Genomic DNA, 25,771 nt, shown 5'->3' with positions numbered 1-25,771 from the left:
TCCAGAATTTGATTAATTGCTGGAAATTGATATATTTGCTAGATAGAAAGATTCCTGGATTGCTCTAATTGAAGGATATGGGGAGATTGAAGGTTTGGTCAATAGAGAGAAATTTCAAATATGTTGGTTGAGATTAATTGTAAGAAACTGGCAATTGCTGGATAGAGATTAGCTGATTTGTTGAAAAAGAGAGAAATAGAGTAGTTGAACGCTACGGATATGGAGATATGGAAGTTCTGATGAATGTGGAGAACCTGCAAACGTCCTGAATCTTACAGATTGCTTCGAACTGAGAATTTGTCACAAATCTCTCAAGTTCTGTCTTTATCAGCATATTTCTTTCTCTGTATCTGTCACATTGCCAATTTTCATCCATATGTCATATACAGCAAACTTGCAGCTTTTCCGCAATCAACGCAACTTCAAACTGTCCATATCCTTCAAATTCTGAAAAGCTGTTTCTCAGTACCTTTTCAGCTTCAAACAATTGATCAACTTCTTGCACTTCCTTTATCTACAGATACTTCTTTGTCCCCATGTTTGGAAAATCTCCCATTATCATGAAATACGCTTTCTGTAGCTTCTCTTTCTCTCAATGTTCAAGATTACCCATTTCCATTAACCTTGCTCTCGCTATTAGTATCCACTTCGTATCTAAATATTTGTAGCAACTGCTTACTATCTACTCACTTCCAGCTGCTACTTATTCATCTGAGCCTAAAATTTCTCAATTTCTCTCTTTTTCAGCAAACCTAGTTCTCTGTATGTGTCACATTCTCAGTTTGCAGCAATCTGTTAGATTCAGCACGTTTGCAGGATCTCTGCATTCACCTCAAATTCCATTTCCCCATATGCTTCAATTTCAATAAACCTTGCTATCCGTCCCAATGAAAATGTCCGTTTCTGGCAGTTGTGCAATTTGAAGTATTTTCGCTATCTGCAGAAACAACTCAATCCCAATTTTAGTAAAGTTGCCCAATTCCATGAAGTTAGCTCATTGCATCATCTGCTCTTCCACTGACTACACAAATTTCTCCATTCAATCAATTTCTACACCTTCAATCATTTCTACAGCCAATCTACATTAATATCTCAATTTCTAAAATTCCACACATTTTCAAATCTTCTTTGTTCTACATAACGTTCAACTACTCCATTTCTTTCTTGTTCAAGAAATCTGTTTATCTCTCTCCAACAAGGGCTCAGGCTCTTACAATTAATCTCAATCAATACATTTACAGCTTCTCTCTATTGACCACACTTTCAATTTCTCCATATCTTTCAATTAGAGCACTTAGGAATCTCACTGTCAAGCCAAATATCAATTTCCAGCAATTGACCAAATTCTGGCATTTTCTCTGTCTATACATATATCTTATAAACCACTTTAGGAGAATTTTCCATTTCCATGAAATTTGCTTCTTGAAGCATCTGCTCTTTCTCCAAATGCAGACATTTCTCAATTTCCATCATTTTGTCCATCACCACTAATTTCCGCTGTCCATCAGCATTAATATGTATATTTCTAAGTACATCAACATTTCTAACGATTCCTCGTTCATCTCAGACTTAAATTCCTCGTGTTCTCTCTTTATCAGCAAATTTGGTTTACTGTATCGGTCACATTCTAAATTTTCAGCAGTATATCATATTTAGCGATCTTCCAGCTTCTTCGCATTCAATGCAACTTCAACTTCACCAGTTCCTTCAAATTCTGAAAAGCTTGCTCTCTGTAACTTGCAAAATATCAATTTTAAACGATTGATCAACTTCTTGCATTGTTCTTAACTGCAGATATTTCTTTGTTCCCATATTAGCAAAATCTCCCATTATCATGAATTTTGCTTTTTGTAGCTTCTCTCAAAGTTCAAGATTATCCCTTTCATTAATGTCGCTATCTCTATTAATGTCCACTTCCTAACTAAATATTTGTACCAAACTCTTACTATCTCCTCATTTCCAGCTACTCTTCATTCATCTGAAACTACAATTTATCAATTTCTCTCTTTGTCAGCAAACCTCGTTCTCAGCATGGAGCCAATTCTCAGTTTCAGGCAATCTGTTAGATTCAGGACATTGGCAGATTCTCCGCAATAATCCACAACTGCCATATCTCCATATCCTTCAATGTCACGAAATCCTGCTTTCCGTCTCTCTCACAATGTCCGTTTCTAGCAATTGTGCAAATTGATGTATTTTCGCTGTCTGCATATACACCTCAATCCCAATATTTCTAAAGTCACCAATTTCATGAAGTTAGTTGATTGTATGATTTGAGCTTGCACTGACTGCACACATTTCTACATTTAATCAATTTCTGCACCTTCAAAAATTTCTATATACAATCTACATTAATATCTCAATTTCTAAAACTCCACACACTTCCAAATCTTCATTGTTCCAAATAGCGTTCAACTATTACATTTCTCTGTTCTTCAACAAACCTTGTTATCTGTGTCCAGCAAGTACTCAGTTTCTTACATTTATTGCAATTCAGCATATTTGCAGCTTCTCTGTATTTTCCTCAGCATCAATTTCTCCATATCCTTCAAATGGAGCAAAGCTCGATCTCTCTAGCAAGGAAAATATCAATCCCCAGCAATTGATCAAATGCTGGCATATTGTCTGTACTTCCCATGTTAGGTGAATCTTCCATTTCCATGAAATTTGCTGCTTGTAGCAGCCACTCATTCTCTGAACACACCAATTTCTTCAATTCCATCAGTTGCTCTATCACTACTACTTTCAACTCACCATCTCCATTAATATCTATATTTCTAACAATATCCACATTTCTATCGACTTATGATTCATCTTAATCTTAAATTCCTCATGTTCTCTCTTTATCAGCAAATTTCTTTCTCTGTATCTGTCACATTGCCAATTTTTAGCCATATGCCATAAACTGCAAACTTCTAGCTTCTCGGCAATCAATGCAACTTCAAACCGTCCATATCCTTCCAAAACTGTAAAGGTGTTTCTCAGTAGCTTTTCAACTTCAAACAATTGATCAACTTCTTGCATTTCCTCTTTCTACAGATACTTCTTTCTCCCCATGTTTGCAAAATCTCCCATTATCATGAAATACGCTTTCGGTAGCTTCCCTTTCTCTCAATGTTCAGGATTCCATTTCCATTAACCTTGCTCTCGCTATTAATATCCACATCATATCTAAATATTTGTAGCAACTGCTTACTATCTCCTGATTTCAAGCTACTCCTTATTCATCTGAGCCTAAAATTGCTCAATTTCTCTCTTTTTCAGCAAACCCAGTTCTCTGTATGTATCACATTCTCAGTTTGCAGCAATCTGTTAGATTCAGCATGTTTGCAGGTTCTGCACATTCACCGCAAATTCCATTTCCCCATATGCTTCCATTTCAGCTCTCCGTCCCTATGAAAATGTCCGCTTCTGGCAGTTGTGCAAATTGAAGTATTTTCGCTATCTGCAGAAACATCTCAATCCCAATTTTAGTAAAGTTGCCCAATTCCATGAGGTTAGCTGATTGTATCATCTGCTCTTCCACTGAGTACACAAATTTCTCCATTCAATCAATTTCTACACCTTCAATCATTTCTACAGCCAATCTACATTACTATCACAATTTCTAAAACACCACACATTTCCAAATCTTCTTTGTTCTGCATAACGTTCAACTACTCCATTTCTGTCTTGTTCAAGAAATCTGTTTATCTCTCTCCAACAAGTGCTCAGGCTCTTACAATTAATCTCAATGAATACATTTACAGCTTCTCTCTAATGACCACACCTTCAATTTCTCCATATCATTCAGTTAGAGTACTTAGGAATCTCACTGTCAAGCAAAATATCAATTTCCATCAATTGATCAAATTCTGGTATATTCTCTGTCTATAGATATATCTTATAAACCACTTTAGGAGAATTTTCCATTTCCATGAAATTTGCTTCTTGAAGCATCTGCTCTTTCTCCAAATGCAGACATTTCTCAATTTCCATCATTTTGTCAATCACCACTAGTTTCAGCTGTCCATCAGCATTAATATCTATATTTCTAATTACACCAACATTTCTGACGAATCCTCATTCATCTCAGACTTAAATTCCTCGTGTTCTCTCTTTATCAGCAAATTTAGTTTTCTGTATCGGTCACCTTCTAAATTTTCAGCAATATATCATATTTAGCAATCTTCCAGCTTCTTCGCATTCAATGCAACCTCAACTTCTCCAGATCCTTCAAATTCTGAAAAGCTGGCTGTCTGTAACTTGCAAAATATCAATTTTAAACGATTGATCAACTTCTTGCATTGCTCTTAACTGCAGATATTTCTTTGTTCCCATATTAGCAAAAACTCCCATTATCATGAATTTCGCTTTTTGTAGCTTCTCTCAAAGTTCAAGATTATCCCTTTCATTAATGTCGCTATCTCTATTAATGTCCACTTCCTACCTAAATATTTGTACCAAACTCTTACTATCTCCTCATTTCCAGCTACTCTTCATTCATCTGAAACTACAATTTATCAATTTCTCTCTTTGTCAGCAAACCTAGTTCTCTGCATGTAGCCAATTCTCAGTTTCAGGCAATCTGTTAGATTCAGGACGTTGGCAGATTCTCCGCATTAAACCACAACTGCCATTTCTCCATATCCTTCAATGTCAGGAAATCCTGCTTTCCGTCTCTCACAATGTCAGTTTCTAGCAATTGTGCAAATTGATGTATTTTCGCTATCTGCATATACACCTCAATCCCAATATTTCTAAAGTCACCAATTCCATGAAGTTAGTTAATTGTCTCATTTGATCTTGCACTGACTGCACACATTTCTACATTTAATCAATTTCTGCACCTTCATAAATTTCTACATACAATCTACATTAATATCTCAATTTCTAAAACTCCACACATTTCCAAATATTCATTGTTCTAAATAGCGTTCAACTATTACATTTCTCTGTTCTTCAACAAACCTTGTTATCTGTGTCCAGCAAGTACTCAGTTTCTTACATTTATTGCAATTCAGCATATTTGCAGCTTCTCTGTAGTGACCTCAGCTTCAATTTCTCCATATCCTTCAAATGGAGCAAACCTCGATCTCTCTACCAAGGAAAATATCAATCCCCAGCAATTGATCAAATGCTGGCATGTTGTCTGTACTTCCCATGTTAGTTGAATCTTCCATTTCCATGAAATGTGCTGCTTGTAGCATCCACTCATTCTCTGAACGCTCCAATTTCTTCAATTCCAACAGTCGCTCTATCACTACTACTTTCAACTCACCATCTCCATTAATATCTATATTTCTAACTATATCCACATTTCTATCGACTCATGATTCATCTTAATCTTAAATTCCTCATGTTCTCTCTTTATCAGCAAATTTCTTTCTCTGTATCTGTCACATTGCCAATTTTTAGCCATATGCCATAAACTGCAAACTTCTAGCTTCTCGGCAATCAATGCAACATCAAAGCGTCCATATCCTTCCAAAACTGAAAAGGTGTTTCTCAGTAGCTTTTCAAATTCAAACAATTGATCAACTTCTTGCATTTCCTCTTTCTACAGATACTTCTTTCTCCCCATGTTTGCAAAATCTCCCATTATCATGAAATACGCTTTCGGTAGCTTCCCTTTCTCTCAATGTTCAGGATTTCCATTTCCATTAACCTTGCTCTCGCTATTAATATCCACTTCATATCTAAATATTTGTAGCAACTGCTTACTGTCTCCTGATTTCAAGCTACTCCTTATTCATCTGAGCCTAAAATTGTTCAATTTCTCTCTTTTTCAGCAAACCCAGTTCTCTGTATGTATCACATTCTCAGTTTGCAGCAATCTGTTAGATTCAGCATGTTTGCAGGTTCTGCACATTCACCGCAAATTCCATTTCCCCATATGCTTCCATTTCAGCAACCCTTGCTCTCCGTCCCTATGAAAATGTCCGCTTCTGGCAGTTGTGCAAATTGAAGTATTTTCGATATCTGCAGAAACATCTCAATCCCAATTTTAGTACAGTTGCCCAATTCCATGAGGTTAGCTGATTGTATCATCTGCTCTTCCACTGACTACACAAATTTCTCCATTCAATCAATTTCTACACCTTCAATCATTTCTACAGCCAATCTACATTAATATCACAATTTCTAAAACACCACACATTTCCAAATCTTCTTTGTTCTGCATAACGTTCAACTACTCCATTTCTCTCTTGTTCAAGAAATCTGTTTATCTCTCTCCAACAAGTGCTCAGGCTCTTACAATTAATCTCAATCAATACATTTACAGCTTCTCTCTATTGACCACACCTTCAATTTCTCCATATCATTCAATTAGAGTAGTTAGGAATCTCACTGTCAAGCAAAATATCAATTTCCATCAATTGATCAAATTCTGGTATATTCTCTGTCTATAGATATATCTTATAAACCACTTTAGGAGAATTTTCCATTTCCATGAAATTTGCTTCTTGAAGCATCTGCTCTTTCTCCAAATGCAGACATTTCTCAATTTCCATCATTTTGTCCATCACCACTAGTTTCAGCTGTCCATCAGCATTAATATCTATATTTCTAAGTACACCAACATTTCTGACGAATCCTCATTCATCTCAGATTTAAATTCCTCGTGTTCTCTCTTTATCAGCAAATTTAGTTTTCTGTATCGGTCACCTTCTAAATTTTCAGCAAAATATCATATTTAGCAATCTTCCAGCTTCTTCGCATTCAATGCAACTTCAACTTCTCCAGATCCTTCAAATTCTGAAACGCTGTCTCTGTGTAACTTGCAAAATATCAATTTTAAACGATTGATCAACTTCTTGCATTGCTCTTAACTGCAGATATTTCTTTGTTCCCATACTAGCAAAATCGCCCATTATCATGAATTTCGCTTTTTGTAGCTTCTCTCAAAGTTCAAGATTATCCCTTTCATTAATGTCGCTATCTGTGTTAGTGTCCACTTCCTACCTAAATATTTGTACCAAACTCTTACTATCTCCTCATTTCCAGCTACTCTTCATTCATCTGAGACTACAATTTATCAATTTCTCTCTTTGTCAGCAAACCTAGTTCTCTGCATGTAGCCAATTCTCAGTTTCAGGCAATCTGTTAGATTCAGGACGTTGGCAGATTCTCCGCATTAAACCACAACTGCCATTTCTCCATATCGTTCAATGTCACGAAATCCTGCTTTCCGTCTCTCACAATGTCAGTTTCTAGCAATTGTGCAAATTGATGTATTTTCGCTGTCTGCATATACACCCAATATTTCTAAAGTCACCAATTCCATGAAGTTAGTTAATTGTCTCATTTGATCTTGCACTGACTGCACACATTTCTACATTTAATCAATTTCTGCACATTCAAAAATTTCTACATACAATCTACATTAATATCTCAATTTCTAAAACTCCACACATTTCCAAATATTCATTGTTCTAAATAGCGTTCAACTATTACATTTCTCTGTTCTTCAACAAACCTTGTTATCTGTGTCCAGCAAGTACTCAGTTTCTTACATTTATTGCAGTTCAGCATATTTGCAGCTTCTCTGTATTGACCTCAGCTTCAATTTCTCCATATTCTCCAAATGGAGCACACCTCGATATCAAGGAAAATATCAATCCCCAGCAATTGATCAAATGCTGGCATGTTGTCTGTACTTCCCATGTTAGGTGAATCTTCCATTTCCATGAAATGTGCTGCTTGTAGCATCCACTCATTCTCTGAACGCTCCAATTTCTTCAATTCCAACAGTCGCTCTATCACTACTACTTTCAACTCACCATCTCCATCAATATCTATATTTCTAACTATATCCACATTTCTATCGGCTCATGATTCATCTTAAACTTAAATTCCTCATGTTCTCTCTTTATCAGCAAATTTCTTTCTCTGTATCTGTCACATTGCCAATTTTTAGCCATATGCCATAAACTGCAAACTTCTAGCTTCTCGGCAATCAATGCAACATCAAACCGTCCATATCCTTCCAAAACTGAAAAGGTTTTTCTCAGTAGCTTTTCAACTTCTTGCATTTCCTCTTTCTACAGATAGTTCTTTCTCCCCATGTTTGCAAAATCTCCCATTAACATGAAATACGCTTTCGGTAGCTTCCCTTTCTCTCAATGTTCAGGATTTCCATTTCCATTAACCTTGCTCTCGCTATTAATATCCACTTCATATCTAAATATTTGTAACAACTGCTTACTATCTCCTGATTTCAAGCTACTCCTTATTCATCTGAGCCTAAAATTGCTCAATTTCTCTCTTTTTCAGCAAACCCAGTTCTCTGTATGTATCACATTCTCAGTTTGCAGCCATCTGTTAGATTCAGCATGTTTGCAGGTTCTGCACATTCACCGCAAATTCCATTTCCCCATATGCTTCAATTTCAGCAACCCTTGCTCTCCGTCCCTATGAAAATGTCCGCTTCTGGCAGTTGTGCAAATTGAAGTATTTTCGCTATCTGCAGAAACATCTCAATCCAAATTTTAGTAAAGTTGCGCAATTCCATGAGGTTAGCTGATTGTATCATCTGCTCTTCCACTGAATACACAAATTTCTCCAATCAATCAATTTCTCCACCTTCAATTATTTCTACAGCCAATCTACATTAATATCACAATTTCTAAAACACCACAAATTTCCATATCTTCTTTGTTCTGCATAACGTTCAACTACTCCATTTCTCTCTTGTTCAAGAAATCTGTTTATCTCTCTCCAACAACTGCTCAGACTCTTACAATTAATCTCAAACAATACATTTACAGCTTCTCTCTATTGACCACACCTTCAATTTCTCCATATCCTTCAATTAGTGTAGTTAGGAATCTCACTGTCAAGCAAAATATCAATTTCCATCAATTGATCAAATTCTGGTATATTCTCTGTCTATAGATATATCTTATAAACCACTTTTGGAGAATTTTCCATTTCCATGAAATTTGCTTCTTGAAGCATCTGCTCTTTCTCCAAATGCAGACATTTCTCAATTTCCATCATTTTGTCCATCACCACTAGTTTCAGCTGTCCATCAGCATTAATATCTATATTTCTAAGTACACCAACATTTCTGACGAATCCTCATTCATCTCAGATTTAAATTCCTCGTGTTCTCTCTTTATCAGCAAATTTAGTTTTCTGTATCGGTCACCTTCTAAATTTTCAGCAAAATATCATATTTAGCAATCTTCCAGCTTCTTCGCATTCAATGCAACTTCAACTTCTCCAGATCCTTCAAATTCTGAAACGCTGTCTCTGTGTAACTTGCAAAATATCAATTTTAAACGCTTGATCAACTTCTTGCATTGCTCTTAACTGCAGATATTTCTTTGTTCCCATACTAGCAAAATCGCCCATTATCATGAATTTCGCTTTTTGTAGCTTCACTCAAAGTTCAAGATTATCCCTTTCATTAATGTCGCTATCTGTATTAGTGTCCACTTCCTACCTAAATATTTGTACCAAACTCTTACTATCTCCTCATTTCCAGCTACTCTTCATTCATCTGAAACTACAATTTATCAATTTCTCTCTTTGTCAGCAAACCTAGTTCTCTGCATGTAGCCAATTCTCAGTTTCAGGCAATCTGTTAGATTCAGGACGTTGGCAGATTCTCCGCATTAAACCACAACTGCCATTTCTCCATATCGTTCAATGTCAGGAAATCCTGCTTTCCGTCTCTCACAATGTCAGTTTCTAGCAAATGTGCAAATTGATGTATTTTCGCTATCTGCTTATACACCTCCATCCCAATATTTCTAAAGTCACCAATTCCATGAAGTTAGTTGATTGTATCATTTGATCTTGCACTGACTGCACACATTTCTACATTTAATCAATTTCTGCACCTTCAAAAATTTCGACATATAATCTACATTAATATCTCAATTTCTAAAACTCCACACATTTCCAAATATTCATTGTTCTAAATAGCGTTCAACTATTACATTTCTCTGTTCTTCAACAAACCTTGTTATCTGTGTCCAGCAAGTACTCAGTTTCTTACATTTATTGCAATTCAGCATATTTGCAGCTTCTCTGTATTGACCTCAGCTTCAATTTCTCCATATTCTCCAAATGGAGCACACCTCGATATCAAGGAAAATATCAATCCCCAGCAATTGATCAAATGCTGGCATGTTGTCTGTACTTCCCATGTTAGTTGAATCTTCCATTTCCATGAAATGTGCTGCTTGTAGCATCCACTCATTCTCTGAACGCTCCAATTTCTTCAATTCCAACAGTCGCTCTATCACTACTACTTTCAACTCACCATCTCCATTAATATCTATATTTCTAACTATATCCACATTTCTATCAACTCATGATTCATCTTAATCTTAAATTCCTCATGTTCTCTCTTTATCAGCAAATTTCTTTCTCTGTATCTGTCACATTGCCAATTTTTAGCCTATGCCATAAACTGCAAACTTCTAGCATCTCGGCAATCAATGCAACATCAAAGCGTCCATATCCTTCCAAAACTGAAAAGGTGTTTCTCAGTAGCTTTTCAAATTCAAACAATTGATCAACTTCTTGCATTTCCGCTTTCTACAGATAGTTCTTTCTCCCCATGTTTGCAAAATCTCCCATTATCATGAAATACGCTTTCGGTAGCTTCCCTTTCTCTCAATGTTCAGGATTTCCATTTCCATTAACCTTGCTCTCGCTATTAATATCCACTTCATATCTAAATATTTGTAGCAACTGCTTACTGTCTCCTGATTTCAAGCTACTCCTTATTCATCTGAGCCTAAAATTGCTCAATTTCTCTCTTTTTCAGCAAACCCAGTTCTCTGTATGTATCACATTCTCAGTTTGCGGCAATCTGTTAGATTCAGCATGTTTGCAGGTTCTGCACATTCACCGCAAATTCCATTTCCCCATATGCTTCCATTTCAGCAACCCGTGCTCTCCGTCCCTATGAAAATGTCCGCTTCTGGCAGTTGTGCAAATTGAAGTATTTTCACTATCTGCAGAAACATCTCAATCCCAATTTTAGTAAAGTTGCCCAATTCCATGAGGTTAGCTGATTGTATCATCTGCCCTTCCACTGACTACACAAATTTCTCCATTCAATCAATTCCTACAACTTCAATCATTTCTACAGCCAATCTACATTAATATCACAATTTCTAAAACACCACACATTTCCAAATCTTCTTTGTTCTGCATAACGTTCAACTACTCCATTTCTCTCTTGTTCAAGAAATCTGTTTATCTCTCTCCAACAAGTGCTCAGGCTCTTACAATTAATCTCAATCAACACATTTACAGCTTCTCTCTATTGACCACACCTTCAATTTCTCCATATCATTCAATTAGAGTACTTAGGAATCTCACTGTCAAGCAAAATATCAATTTCCAACAATTGATCAAATTCTGATATATTCTCTGTCTATAGATATATCTTATAAACCACTTTAGGAGAATTTTCCATTTCCATGAAATTTGCTTCTTGAAGCATCTGCTCTTTCTCCAAATGCAGACATTTCTCAATTTCCATCATTTTGTCCATCACCACTAGTTTCAGCTGTCCATCAGCATTAATATCTATACTTCTAAGTACACCAACATTTCTGAAGAATCCACATTCATCTCAGATTTAAATTCCTCGTGTTCTCTCTTTATCAGCAAATTTAGTTTTCTGTATCGGTCACCTTCTAAATTTTCAGCAATATATCATATTTAGCAATCTTCCAGCTTCTTCGCATTCAATGCAACTTCAGCTCCTTCAAATTCTGAAAAGCTGTCTCTGTGTAACTTGCAAAATATCAATTTTAAACAATTGATCAACTTCTTGCATTGCTCTTAACTGCAGATATTTCTTTGTTCCCATACTAGAAAAATCTCCCATTATCATGAATTTCGCTTTTTGTAGCTTCTCTCAAAGTTCAAGATTATCCCTTTCATTAATGTCGCTATCTCTATTAATGTCCACTTCCTACCTAAATATTTGTACCAAACTCTTACTATCTCCTCATTTCCAGCTACTCTTCATTCATCTGAAACTACAATTTATCAATTTCTCTCTTTGTCAGCAAACCTAGTTCTCTGCATGTAGCCAATTCTCAGTTTCAGGCAATCTGTTAGATTCAGGACGTTGGCAGATTCTCTGCATTAAACCACAACTGCCATTTCTCCATATCGTTCAATGTCAGGAAATCCTGCTTTCCGTCTCTCACAATGTCAGTTTCTAGCAATTGTGCAAATTGATGTATTTTCGCTATCTGCATATACACCTCCATCCCAATATTTCTAAAGTCACCAATTCCATGAAGTTAGTTGATTGTATCATTTGATCTTGCACTGACTGCACACATTTCTGCATTTAATCAATTTCTGCACCTTCAAAAATTTTGACATATAATCTACATTAATATCTCAATTTCTAAAACTCCACACATTTCCAAATATTCATTGTTCTAAATAGCATTCAACTATTACATTTCTCTGTTCTTCAACAAACCTTGTTATCTGTGTCCAGCAAGTACTCAGTTTCTTACATTTATTGCAATTCAGCATATTTGCAGCTTCTCTGTATTGACCTCAGCTTCAATTTCTCCATATTCTCCAAATGGAGCACACCTCGATATCAAGGAAAATATCAATCCCCAGCAATTGATCAGATGCTGGCATGTTGTCTGTACTTCCCATGTTAGGTGAATCTTCCATTTCCATGAAATGTGCTGCTTGTAGCATCCACTCATTCTCTGAACGCTCCAATTTCTTCAATTCCAACAGTCGCTCTATCACTACTACTTTCAACTCACCATCTCCATTAATATCTATATTTCTAACTATATCCACATTTCTATCGACTCATGATTCATCTTAATCTTAAATTCCTCATGTTCTCTCTTTATCAGCAAATTTCCTTCTCTGTATCTGTCACATTGCCAATTTTTAGCCATATGTTATAAACTGCAAACTTCTAGCTTCTCGGCAATCAATGCAACATCAAACCGTCCATATCCTTCCAAAACTGAAAAGGTGTTTCTCAGTAGCTTTTCAACTTCAAACAATTGATCAACTTCGTGCATTTCCTCTTTCTACAGATACTTCTTTCTCCCCATGTTTGCAAAATCTCCCATTATCATGAGATACGCTTTCGGTAGCTTCCCTTTCTCTCAATGTTCAGGATTTCCATTTCCATTAACCTTGCTCTCGCTATTAATATCCACTTCATATCTAAATATTTGTAACAACTGCTTACTATCTCCTGATTTCAAGCTACTCCTTATTCATCTGAGCCTAAAATTGCTCAATTTCTCTCTTTTTCAGCAAACCCAGTTCTCTGTATGTATCACATTCTCAGTTTGCAGCCATCTGTTAGATTCAGCATGTTTGCAGGTTCTGCACATTCACCGCAAATTCCATTTCCCCATATGCTTCAATTTCAGCAACCCTTGCTCTCCGTCCCTATGAAAATGTCCACTTCTGGCAGTTGTGCAAATTGAAGTATTTTCGCTATCTGCAGAAACATCTCAATCCAAATTTTAGTAAAGTTGCGCAATTCCATGAGGTTAGCTGATTGTATCATCTGCTCTTCCACTGACTACACAAATTTCTCCAATCAATCAATTTCTACACCTTCAATCATTTCTACAGCCAATCTACATTAATATCACAATTTCTAAAACACCACACATTTCCAAATCTTCTTTGTTCTGCATAACGTTCAACTACTCCATTTCTCTCTTGTTCAAGAAATCTGTTTATCTGTCTCCAACAAGTGCTCAGGCTCTTACAATTAATCTCAATCAATACATTTACAGCTTCTCTCTATTGACCACACCTTCAATTTCTCCATATCATTCAATTAGAGTACTTAGGAATCTCACTGTCAAGCAAAATATCAATTTCCATCAATTGATCAAATTCTGATATATTCTCTGTCTATAGATATATCTTATAAACCACTTTAGGAGAATTTTCCATTTCCATGAAATTTGCTTCTTGAAGCATCTGCTCTTTCTCCAAATGCAGACATTTCTCAATTTCCATCATTTTGTCCATCACCACTAGTTTCAGCTGTCCATCAGCATTAATATCTATATTTCTAAGTACACCAACATTTCTGAAGAATCCACATTCATCTCAGATTTAAATTCCTCGTGTTCTCTCTTTATCAGCAAATTTAGTTTTCTGTATCGGTCACCTTCTAAATTTTCAGCAATATATCATATTTAGCAATCTTCCAGCTTCTTCGCATTCAATGCAACTTCAACTTCTCCAGCTCCTTCAAATTCTGAAAAGCTGTCTCTGTGTAACTTGCAAAATATCAATTTTAAACGATTGATCAACTTCTTGCATTGCTCTTAACTGCAGATATTTCTTTGTTCCCATACTAGCAAAATCACCCATTATCATGAATTTCGCTTTTTGTAGCTTCTCTCAAAGTTCAAGATTATCCCTTTCATTAATGTCGCTATCTCTATTAATGTCCACTTCCTACCTAAATATTTGTACCAAACTCTTACTATCTCCTCATTTCCAGCTACTCTTCATTCATCTGAAACTACAATTTATCAATTTCTCTCTTTGACAGCAAACCTAGTTCTCTGCATGTAGCCAATTCTCAGTTTCAGGCAATCTGTTAGATTCAGGACGTTGGCAGATTCTCCGCATTAAACCACAACTGCCATTTCTCCATATCGTTCAATGTCAGGAAATCCTGCTTTCCGTCTCTCACAATGTCAGTTTCTAGCAAATGTGCAAATTGATGTATTTTCGCTATCTGCTTATACACCTCCATCCCAATATTTCTAAAGTCACCAATTCCATGAAGTTAGTTGATTGTATCATTTGATCTTGCACTGACTGCACACATTTCTACATTTAATCAATTTCTGCACCTTCAAAAATTTCTACATAAAATCTACATTAATATCTCAATTTCTAAAACTCCACACATTTCCAAATATTCATTGTTCTAAATAGCATTCAACTATTACATTTCTCTGTTCTTCAACAAACCTTGTTATCTGTGTCCAGTAAGTACTCAGTTTCTTACATTTACTGCAATTCAGCATATTTGCAGCTTCTCTGTATTGACCTCAGCTTCAATTTCTCCATTTTCTCCAAATGGAGCACACCTCGATATCTCTATCAAAGAAAATATCAATCCCCAGCAATTGATCAAATGCTGGCATGTTGTCTGTACTTCCCATGTTAGGTGAATCTTCCATTTCCATGTGCTGCTTGTAGCAGCCACTCATTCTCTGAACGCTCCAATTTCTTCAATTCCAACAATCGCTCTATCACTACTACTTTCAACTCACCATCTCCATTAATATCTATATTTCTAACTATATCCACATTTCTATCGACTCATGATTCATCTTATTCTTAAATTCCTCATGTTCTCTCTTTATCAGAAAATTTCTTTCTCTGTGTCTGTCACATTGCCAATTTTTAGCCATATGCCATAAACTGCAAACGTCTAGCTTCTCGGCAAACAATGCAACATCAAACCGTCCATATCCTTCCAAAACTGAAAAGGTGTTTCTCAGTAGCTTTTCAAATTCAAACAATTGATCAACTTCTTGCATTTCCTCTTTCTACAGATACTTCTTTCTCCCCATGTTTGCAAAATCTCCCATTATCATGAAATACACTTTTGGTAACTTTCCTTTCTCTCAATGTTCAGGATTTCCATTTCCATTAACCTTGCTCTCGCTATGAATATCCAGTTCATATCTAAATATTTGTAGCAACTGCTTACTATCTCCTCATTTCAATCAGCTCCTTATTCATCTGAGCCTAAAATTGCTCAATTTCTCTCTTTTTCAGCAAACGCAGTTCTCTTTATGTATCACATTCTCAGCTTGCAGCAATCTGTGAGATTCAGCATGTTTGCAGGTTCTGCACATTCACCGCAAATTGCATTTCCCCATATGCTTCAATTTCAGCAACCCTTGCTGTCCGTCCCTATGAAAATGTCTGCTTCTGGCTGTTGTGCAAATTGAAGGATTTTCGCTATCTGCAGAAACATCTCAATCCAAATTTTAGTAAAGTTGCGCAATTCCATGAGGTTAGCTGATTGTATCATCTGCTCTTCCTCTGACTACACAAATTTCTCCATTCAATCAATTTCTACACCTTCAATCATTTCTACAGCCAATCTACATTAATATCACAATTTCTAAAACACCACACATTTCCAAATCTTCTTTGTTCTGCATAACGTTCAACTACTCCATTTCTCTCTTGTTCAAGAAAGCTATTTAACTCTCTCTAACAAGTGCTCAGGCTTTTACAATTAATCTCAATCAATACAGTTACAGCTTCTCTCTAGTGACCACACCTTCAATTTCTCCTTATCATTCAATTAGAGCACTTAGGAATTTCACTGTCAAGCAAAATATCAATTTCCATCAATTGATGAAATTCTGGTATATTCTCTGTCTATAGATATATCTTATAAACCACTTTAGGAGAATTTTCCATTTCCATGAAATTTGCTCTTTCTCCAAATGCAGACATTTCTCAATTTCCATCATTTTTCCGTCACCACTAGTTTCAGCTGTCCATCAGCATAAATATCTATATTTCTAAGTACCCCAACATTTCTGACGAATCCTCAGTCATCTCAGACTTAAATTCCTCGCGTTCTCTCATTATCAGCCTATTTAGTTTTCTGTATCGGTCACCTTCTAAATTTTCAGCAATATATCATATTTAGCAATCTTCCAGCTTCTTCGCATTCAATGCAACTTCAACTTCTCCAGATCCTTCAAATTCTGAAAAGCTGTCTCTCTGTAACTTGCAAAATATCAATTTTAAACGATTGATCAACTTCTTGCATTGCTCTTAAATGCAGATATTTCTTTGTTCCCATACTAGCAAAATCTCCCATTATCATGAATTTCGCTTTTTGTAGCTTCTCTCAAAGTTCAAGATTATCCCTTTCATTAATGTCGCTATCTCTATTAGTGTCCACTTCCTACCTAAATATTTGTACCAAACTCTTACTATCTCCTCATTTCCAGCTACTCTTCATTCATCTGAAACTACAATTTATCAATTTCTCTCTTTGTCAGCAAACCCAGTTCTCTGCATGGAGCCAATTCTCAGTTTCAGGCAATCTGTTAGATTCAGGACGTTGGCAGATTCTCCGCATTAAACCACAACTGCCATTTCTCCATATCCTTCAATGTCAGGAAATCCTGCTTTCCGTCTCTCACAATGTCAGTTTCTAGCAATTGTGCAAATTGATGTATTTTCGCTGTCTGCATATACACCTCAATCCCAATATTTCTAAAGTCACCAATTCCATGAAGTTCGTTAATTGTCTCATTTGATCTTGCACTGACTGCACACATTTCTACATTTAATCAATTTCTGCACATTCAAAAATTTCTACATACAATCTACATTAATATCTCAATTTCTAAAACTCCACACATTTCCAAATATTCATTGTTCTAAATAGCGTTCAACTATTACATTTCTCTGTTCTTCAACAAACCTTGTTATCTGTGTCCAGCAAGTACTCAGTTTCTTACATTTATTGCAATTCAGCATATTTGCAGCTTCTCTGTATTGACCTCAGCTTCAATTTCTCCATATTCTCCAAATGGAGCACACCTCGATATCAAGGAAAATATCAATCCCCAGCAATTGATCAAATGCTGGCATGTTGTCTGTACTTCCCATGTTAGGTGAATCTTCCATTTCCATGAAATGTGCTGCTTGTAGCATCCACTCATTCTCTGAACGCTCCAATTTCTTCAATTCCAACAGTCGCTCTATCACTACTACTTTCAACTCACCATCTCCATTAATATCTATTTTTCTAACTATATCCACATTTCTGTCGACTCATGATTCATCTTAATCTTAAATTCCTCATGTTCTCTCTTTATCAGCAAATTTCTTTCTCTGTATCTGTCACATTGCCAATTTTTAGCCATATGCCATAAACTGCAAACTTCTAGCTCCTCGGCAATCAATGCAACATCAAACCGTCCATATCCTTCCAAAACTGAAAAGGTGTTTCTCAGTAGCTTTTCAACTTCAAACAATTGATCAACTTCTTGCATTTCCTCTTGCTACAGATACTTCTTTCTCCCCATGTTTGCAAAATCTCCCATTATCATGAAATACGCTTTCGGTAGCTTCCCTTTCTCTCAATGTTCAGGATTTCCATTTCCATTAACCTTGCTCTCGCTATTAATATCCACTTCATATCTAAATATTTGTAGCAACTGCTTACTATCTCCTCATTTCAAGCAGCTCCTTATTCATCTGAGCCTACAATTGCTCAATTTCTCTCTTTTTCAGCAAACCCAGTTCTCTTTATGTATCACATTCTCAGTTTGCAGCCATCTGTTAGATTCAGCATGTTTGCAGGTTCTGCACATTCACCGCAAATTCCATTTCCCCAAATGCTTCCATTTCAGCAACCCTTGCTCTCCGTCCCTATGAAAATGTCCGCTTCTGGCAGTTGTGCAAATTGAAGTATTTTCGCTATCTGCAGAAACATCTCAATCCCAATTTTAGTAAAGTTGCGCAATTCCATGAGGTTAGCTGATTGTATCATCTGCTCTTCCACTGACCACTCAAATTTCTCCAACCAATCAATTTCTACACCTTCAATTATTTCTACAGCCAATCTACATTAATATCACAATTTCTAAAACACCACACATTTCCAAATCTTCTTTGTTCTGCATAACGTTCAACTACTCCATTTCTCTCTTGTTCAAGAAATCTGTTTATCTCTCTCCAACAAGTGCTCAGGCTCTTACAATTAATCTCAATCAATACATTTACAGCTTCTCTCTATTGACCACACCTTCAATTTCTCCATATCTTTCAATTAGAGTACTTAGGAATCTCACTGTCAAGCAAAATATCAATTTCCATCAATTGATCAAATTCTGGTATATTCTCTGTCTATAGATATATCTTATAAACCACTTTAGGAGAATTTTCCATTTCCATGAAATTTGCTTCTTGAAGCATCTGCTCTTTCTCCAAATGCAGACATTTCTCAATTTCCATCATTTTGTTCATCACCTCTAGTTTCAGCTGTCCATCAGCATTAATATCTATATTTCTAAGTACACCAACATTTCTGACGAATCCTCATTCATCTCAGATCTAAATTCCTTGTGTTCTCTCTTTATCAGCAAATTTAGTTTTCTGTATCGGTCACCTTCTAAATTTTCAGCAAAATATCATATTTAGCAATCTTCCAGCTTCTTCGCATTCAATGCAACTTCAAGTTCTCCAGATCCTTCAAATTCTGAAATGCTGTCTCAGTGTAACTTGCAAAATATCAATTTTAAACGATTGATCAACTTCTTGCATTGCTCTTAACTGCAGATATTTCTTTGTTCCCATACTAGCAAAATCTCCCATTATCATGAATTTTGCTTTTTGTAGCTTCTCTCAAAGTTCAAGATTATCCCTTTCATTAATGTCGCTATCTCTATTAATGTCCACTTCCTACCTAAATATTTGTACCAAACTCTTACTATCTCCTCATTTCCAGCTACTCTTCATTCATCTGAAACTACAATTTATCAATTTCTCTCTTTGACAGCAAACCTAGTTCTCTGCATGTAGCCAATTCTCAGTTTCAGGCAATCTGTTAGATTCAGGACGTTGGCAGATTCTCCGCATTAAACCACAACTGCCATTTCTCCATATCGTTCAATGTCAGGAAATCCTGCTTTCCGTCTCTCACAATGTCAGTTTCTAGCAATTGTGCACATTGATGTATTTTCGCTATCTGCATATACACCTCAATCCCAATATTTCTAAGGTCACCAATTCCATGAAGTTAGTTGATTGTATCATTTGATCTTGCACTGACTGCACACATTTCTGCATTTAATCAATTTCTGCACCTTCAAAAATTTCTACATAAAATCTACATTAATATCTCAATTTCTAAAACTCCACACATTTCCAAATATTCATTGTTCTAAATAGCATTCAACTATTACATTTCTCTGTTCTTCAACAAACCTTGTTATCTGTGTCCAGTAAGTACTCAGTTTCTTACATTTATTGCAATTCAGCATATTTGCAGCTTCTCTGTATTGACCTCAGCTTCAATTTCTCCATTTTCTCCAAATGGAGCACACCTCGATATCAAGGAAAATATCAATCCCCAGCAATTGATCAAATGCTGGCATGTTGTCTGTACTTCCCATGTTAGGTGAATCTTCCATTTCCATGAAATGTGCTGCTTGTAGCATCCACTCATTCTCTGAACGCTCCAATTTCTTCAATTCCAACAGTCGCTCTATCACTACTACTTTCAACTCACCATCTCCATTAATATCTATATTTCTAACTATATCCACATTTCTATCGACTCATGATTCATCTTAATCTTAAATTCCTCATGTTCTCTCTTTATCAGAAAATTTCTTTCTCTGTATCTGTCACATTGCCAATTTTTAGCCATATGCTATAAACTGCAAACTTCTAGCTTCTCGGCAATCAATGCAACATCAAACCGTCCATATCCTTCCAAAACTGAAAAGGTGTTTCTCAGTAGCTTTTCAACTTCAAACAATTGATCAACTTCTTGCATTTCCTCTTTCTACAGATACTTCTTTCTCCCCATGTTTGCAAAATCTCCCATTATCATGAAATACGCTTTCGGTAGCTTCCCTTTCTCTCAATGTTCAGGATTTCCATTTCCATTAACCTTGCTCTCGCTATTAATATCCACTTCATATCTAAATATTTGTAACAACTGCTTACTATCTCCTGATTTCAAGCTACTCCTTATTCATCTGAGCCTAAAATTGCTCAATTTCTCTCTTATTCAGCAAACCCAGTTCTCTGTATGTATCACATTCTCAGTTTGCAGCCATCTGTTAGATTCAGCATGTTTGCAGGTTCTGCACATTCACCGCAAATTCCATTTCCCCATATGCTTCAATTTCAGCAACCCTTGCTCTCCGTCCCTATGAAAATGTCTGCTTCTGGCAGTTGTGCAAATTGAAGTATTTTCGCTATCTGCAGAAACATCTCAATCCAAATTTTAGTAAAGTTGCCCAATTCCATGAGGTTAGCTGATTGTATCATCTGCTCTTCCACTGACTACACAAATTTCTCCAATCAATCAATTTCTACACCTTCAATCATTTCTACAGCCAATCTACATTAATATCACAATTTCTAAAACACCACACATTTCCAAATCTTCTTTGTTCTGCATAACGTTCAACTACTCCATTTCTCTCTTGTTCACGAAATCTGTTTATCTGTCTCCAAAAAGTGCTCAGGCTCTTACAATTAATCTCAATCAATACATTTACAGCTTCTCTCTATTGACCACACCTTCAATTTCTCCATATCATTCAATTAGAGTACTTAGGAATCTCACTGTCAAGCAAAATATCAATTTCCATCAATTGATCAAATTCTGATATATTCTCTGTCTATAGATATATCTTATAAACCACTTTAGGAGAATTTTCCATTTCCATGAAATTTGCTTCTTGAAGCATCTGCTCTTTCTCCAAATGCAGACATTTCTCAATTTCCATCATTTTGTCCATCACCACTAGTTTCAGCTGTCCATCAGCATTAATATCTATATTTCTAAGTACACCAACATTTCTGAAGAATCCACATTCATCTCAGATTTAAATTCCTCATGTTCTCTCTTTATCAGCAAATTTAGTTTTCTGTATCGGTCACCTTCTAAATTTTCAGCAATATATCATATTTAGCAATCTTCCAGCTTCTTCGCATTCAATGCAACTTCAACTTCTCCAGCTCCTTCAAATTCTGAAAAGCTGTCTCTGTGTAACTTGCAAAATATCAATTTTAAACGATTGATCAACTTCTTGCATTGCTCTTAACTGCAGATATTTCTTTGTTCCCATACTAGCAAAATCACCCATTATCATGAATTTCGCTTTTTGTAGCTTCTCTCAAAGTTCAAGATTATCCCTTTCATTAATGTCGCTATCTCTATTAATGTCCACTTCCTACCTAAATATTTGTACCAAACTCTTACTATCTCCTCATTTCCAGCTACTCTTCATTCATCTGAAACTACAATTTATCAATTTCTCTCTTTGACAGCAAACCTAGTTCTCTGCATGTAGCCAATTCTCAGTTTCAGGCAATCTGTTAGATTCAGGACGTTGGCAGATTCTCCGCATTAAACCACAACTGCCATTTCTCCATATCGTTCAATGTCAGGAAATCCTGCTTTCTGTCTCTCACAATGTCAGTTTCTAGCAATTGTGCACATTGATGTATTTTCGCTATCTGCATATACACCTCAATCCCAATATTTCTAAGGTCACCAATTCCATGAAGTTAGTTGATTGTATCATTTGATCTTGCACTGACTGCACACATTTCTGCATTTAATCAATTTCTGCACCTTCAAAAATTTCTACATAAAATCTACATTAATATCTCAATTTCTAAAACTCCACACATTTCCAAATATTCATTGTTCTAAATAGCATTCAACTATTACATTTCTCTGTTCTTCAACAAACCTTGTTATCTGTGTCCAGTAAGTACTCAGTTTCTTACATTTATTGCAATTCAGCATATTTGCAGCTTCTCTGTATTGACCTCAGCTTCAATTTCTCCATTTTCTCCAAATGGAGCACACCTCGATATCAAGGAAAATATCAATCCCCAGCAATTGATCAAATGCTGGCATGTTGTCTGTACTTCCCATGTTAGGTGAATCTTCCATTTCCATGAAATGTGCTGCTTGTAGCATCCACTCATTCTCTGAACGCTCCAATTTCTTCAATTCCAACAGTCGCTCTATCACTACTACTTTCAACTCACCATCTCCATTAATATCTATATTTCTAACTATATCCACATTTCTATCGACTCATGATTCATCTTAATCTTAAATTCCTCATGTTCTCTCTTTATCAGAAAATTTCTTTCTCTGTATCTGTCACATTGCCAATTTTTAGCCATATGCTATAAACTGCAAACTTCTAGCTTCTCGGCAATCAATGCAACATCAAACCGTCCATATCCTTCCAAAACTGAAAAGGTGTTTCTCAGTAGCTTTTCAACTTCAAACAATTGATCAACTTCTTGCATTTCCTCTTTCTACAGATACTTCTTTCTCCCCATGTTTGCAAAATCTCCCATTATCATGAAATACACTTTTGGTAACTTTCCTTTCTCTCAATGTTCAGGATTTCCATTTCCATTAACCTTGCTCTCGCTATTAATATCCAGTTCATATCTAAATATTTGTAGCAACTGCTTACTATCTCCTCATTTCAAGCAGCTCCTTATTCATCTGAGCCTAAAATTGCTCAATTTCTCTCTTTTTCAGCAAACGCAGTTCTCTTTATGTATCACATTCTCAGCTTGCAGCAATCTGTGAGATTCAGCATGTTTGCAGGTTCTGCACATTCACCGCAAATTGCATTTCCCCATATGCTTCAATTTCAGCAACCCTTGCTGTCCGTCCCTATGAAAATGTCTGCTTCTGTTTGTTGTGCAAATTGAAGGATTTTCGCTATCTGCAGAAACATCTCAATCCAAATTTTAGTAAAGTTGCCCAATTCCATGAGGTTAGCTGATTGTCTCATCTGCTCTTCCTCTGACTTCACAAATTTCTCCATTCAATCAATTTCTACACCTTCAATCATTTCTACAGCCAATCTACATTAATATCACAATTTATAAAACACCACACATTTCCAAATCTTCTTTGTTCTGCATAACGTTCAACTACTCCATTTCTCTCTTGTTCAAGAAAGCTATTTAACTCTCTCTAACAAGTGCTCAGGCTTTTACAATTAATCTCAATCAATACAGTTACAGCTTCTCTCTAGTGACCACACCTTCAATTTCTCCTTATCATTCAGTTAGAGCACTTAGGAATTTCACTGTCAAGCAAAATATCAATTTCCATCAATTGATCAAATTCTGGTATATTCTCTGTCTATAGATATATCTTATAAACCACTTTAGGAGAATTTTCCATTTCCATGAAATTTGCTCTTTCTCCAAATGCAGACATTTCTCAATTTCCATCATTTTTCCATCACCACTAGTTTCAGCTGTCCATCAGCATAAATATCTATATTTCTAAGTACCCCAACATTTCTGACGAATCCTCAGTCATCTCAGACTTAAATTCCTCGTGTTCTCTCATTATCAGCCTATTTAGTTTTCTGTATCGGTCACCTTCTAAATTTTCAGCAATATATCATATTTAGCAATCTTCCAGCTTCTTCGCATTCAATGCACCTTCAACTTCTCCAGATCCTTCAAATTCTGAAAAGCTGTCTCTCTGTAACTTGCAAAATATCAATTTTAAACGATTGATCAACTTCTTGCATTGCTCTTAAATGCAGATATTTCTTTGTTCCCATACTAGCAAAATCTCCCATTATCATGAATTTCGCTTTTTGTAGCTTCTCTCAAAGTTCAAGATTATCCCTTTCATTAATGTCGCTATCTCTATTAGTGTCCACTTCCTACCTAAATATTTGTACCAAACTCTTACTATCTCCTCATTTCCAGCTACTCTTCATTCATCTGAAACTTCAATTTATCAATTTCTCTCTTTGTCAGCAAACCTAGTTCTCTGCATGGAGCCAATTCTCAGTTTCAGGCAATCTGTTAGATTCAGGACGTTGGCAGATTCTCCGCATTAAACCACAACTGCCATTTCTCCATATCCTTCAATGTCAGGAAATCCTGCTTTCCGTCTCTCACAATGTCAGTTTCTAGCAATTGTGCAAATTGATGTATTTTCGCTGTCTGCATATACACCTCAATCCCAATATTTCTAAAGTCACCAATTCCATGAAGTTCGTTAATTGTCTCATTTGATCTTGCACTGACTGCACACATTTCTACATTTAATCAATTTCTGCACATTCAAAAATTTCTACATACAATCTACATTAATATCTCAATTTCTAAAACTCCACACATTTCCAAATATTCATTGTTCTAAATAGCGTTCAACTATTACATTTCTCTGTTCTTCAACAAACCTTGTTATCTGTGTCCAGCAAGTACTCAGTTTCTTACATTTATTGCAATTCAGCATATTTGCAGCTTCTCTGTATTGACCTCAGCTTCAATTTCTCCATATTCTCCAAATGGAGCACACCTCGATATCAAGGAAAATATCAATCCCCAGCAATTGATCAAATGCTGGCATGTTGTCTGTACTTCCCATGTTAGGTGAATCTTCCATTTCCATGAAATGTGCTGCTTGTAGCATCCACTCATTCTCTGAACGCTCCAATTTCTTCAATTCCAACAGTCGCTCTATCACTACTACTTTCAACTCACCATCTCCATTAATATCTATATTTCTAACTATATCCACATTTCTATCGACTCATGATTCATCTTAATCTTAAATTCCTCATGTTCTCTCTTTATCAGCAAATTTCTTTCTCTGTATCTGTCACATTGCCAATTTTTAGCCATATGCCATAAACTGCAAACTTCTAGCTCCTCGGCAATCAATGCAACATCAAACCGTCCATATCCTTCCAAAACTGAAAAGGTGTTTCTCAGTAGCTTTTCAACTTCAAACAATTGATCAACTTCTTGCATTTCCTCTTTCTACAGATACTTCTTTCTCCCCATGTTTGCAAAATCTCCCATTATCATGAAATACGCTTTCGGTAGCTTCCCTTTCTCTCAATGTTCAGGATTTCCATTTCCATTAACCTTGCTCTCGCTATTAATATCCACTTCATATCTAAATATTTGTAGCAACTGCTTACTATCTCCTCATTTCAAGCAGCTCCTTATTCATCTGAGCCTACAGTTGCTCAATTTC

This window comes from Carcharodon carcharias, chromosome 13 (assembly GCF_017639515.1).
Source record: "Carcharodon carcharias isolate sCarCar2 chromosome 13, sCarCar2.pri, whole genome shotgun sequence".
Lineage (NCBI taxonomy): Eukaryota > Metazoa > Chordata > Chondrichthyes > Lamniformes > Lamnidae > Carcharodon > Carcharodon carcharias.
Note: the sequence above shows the minus strand (reverse complement) of the source record.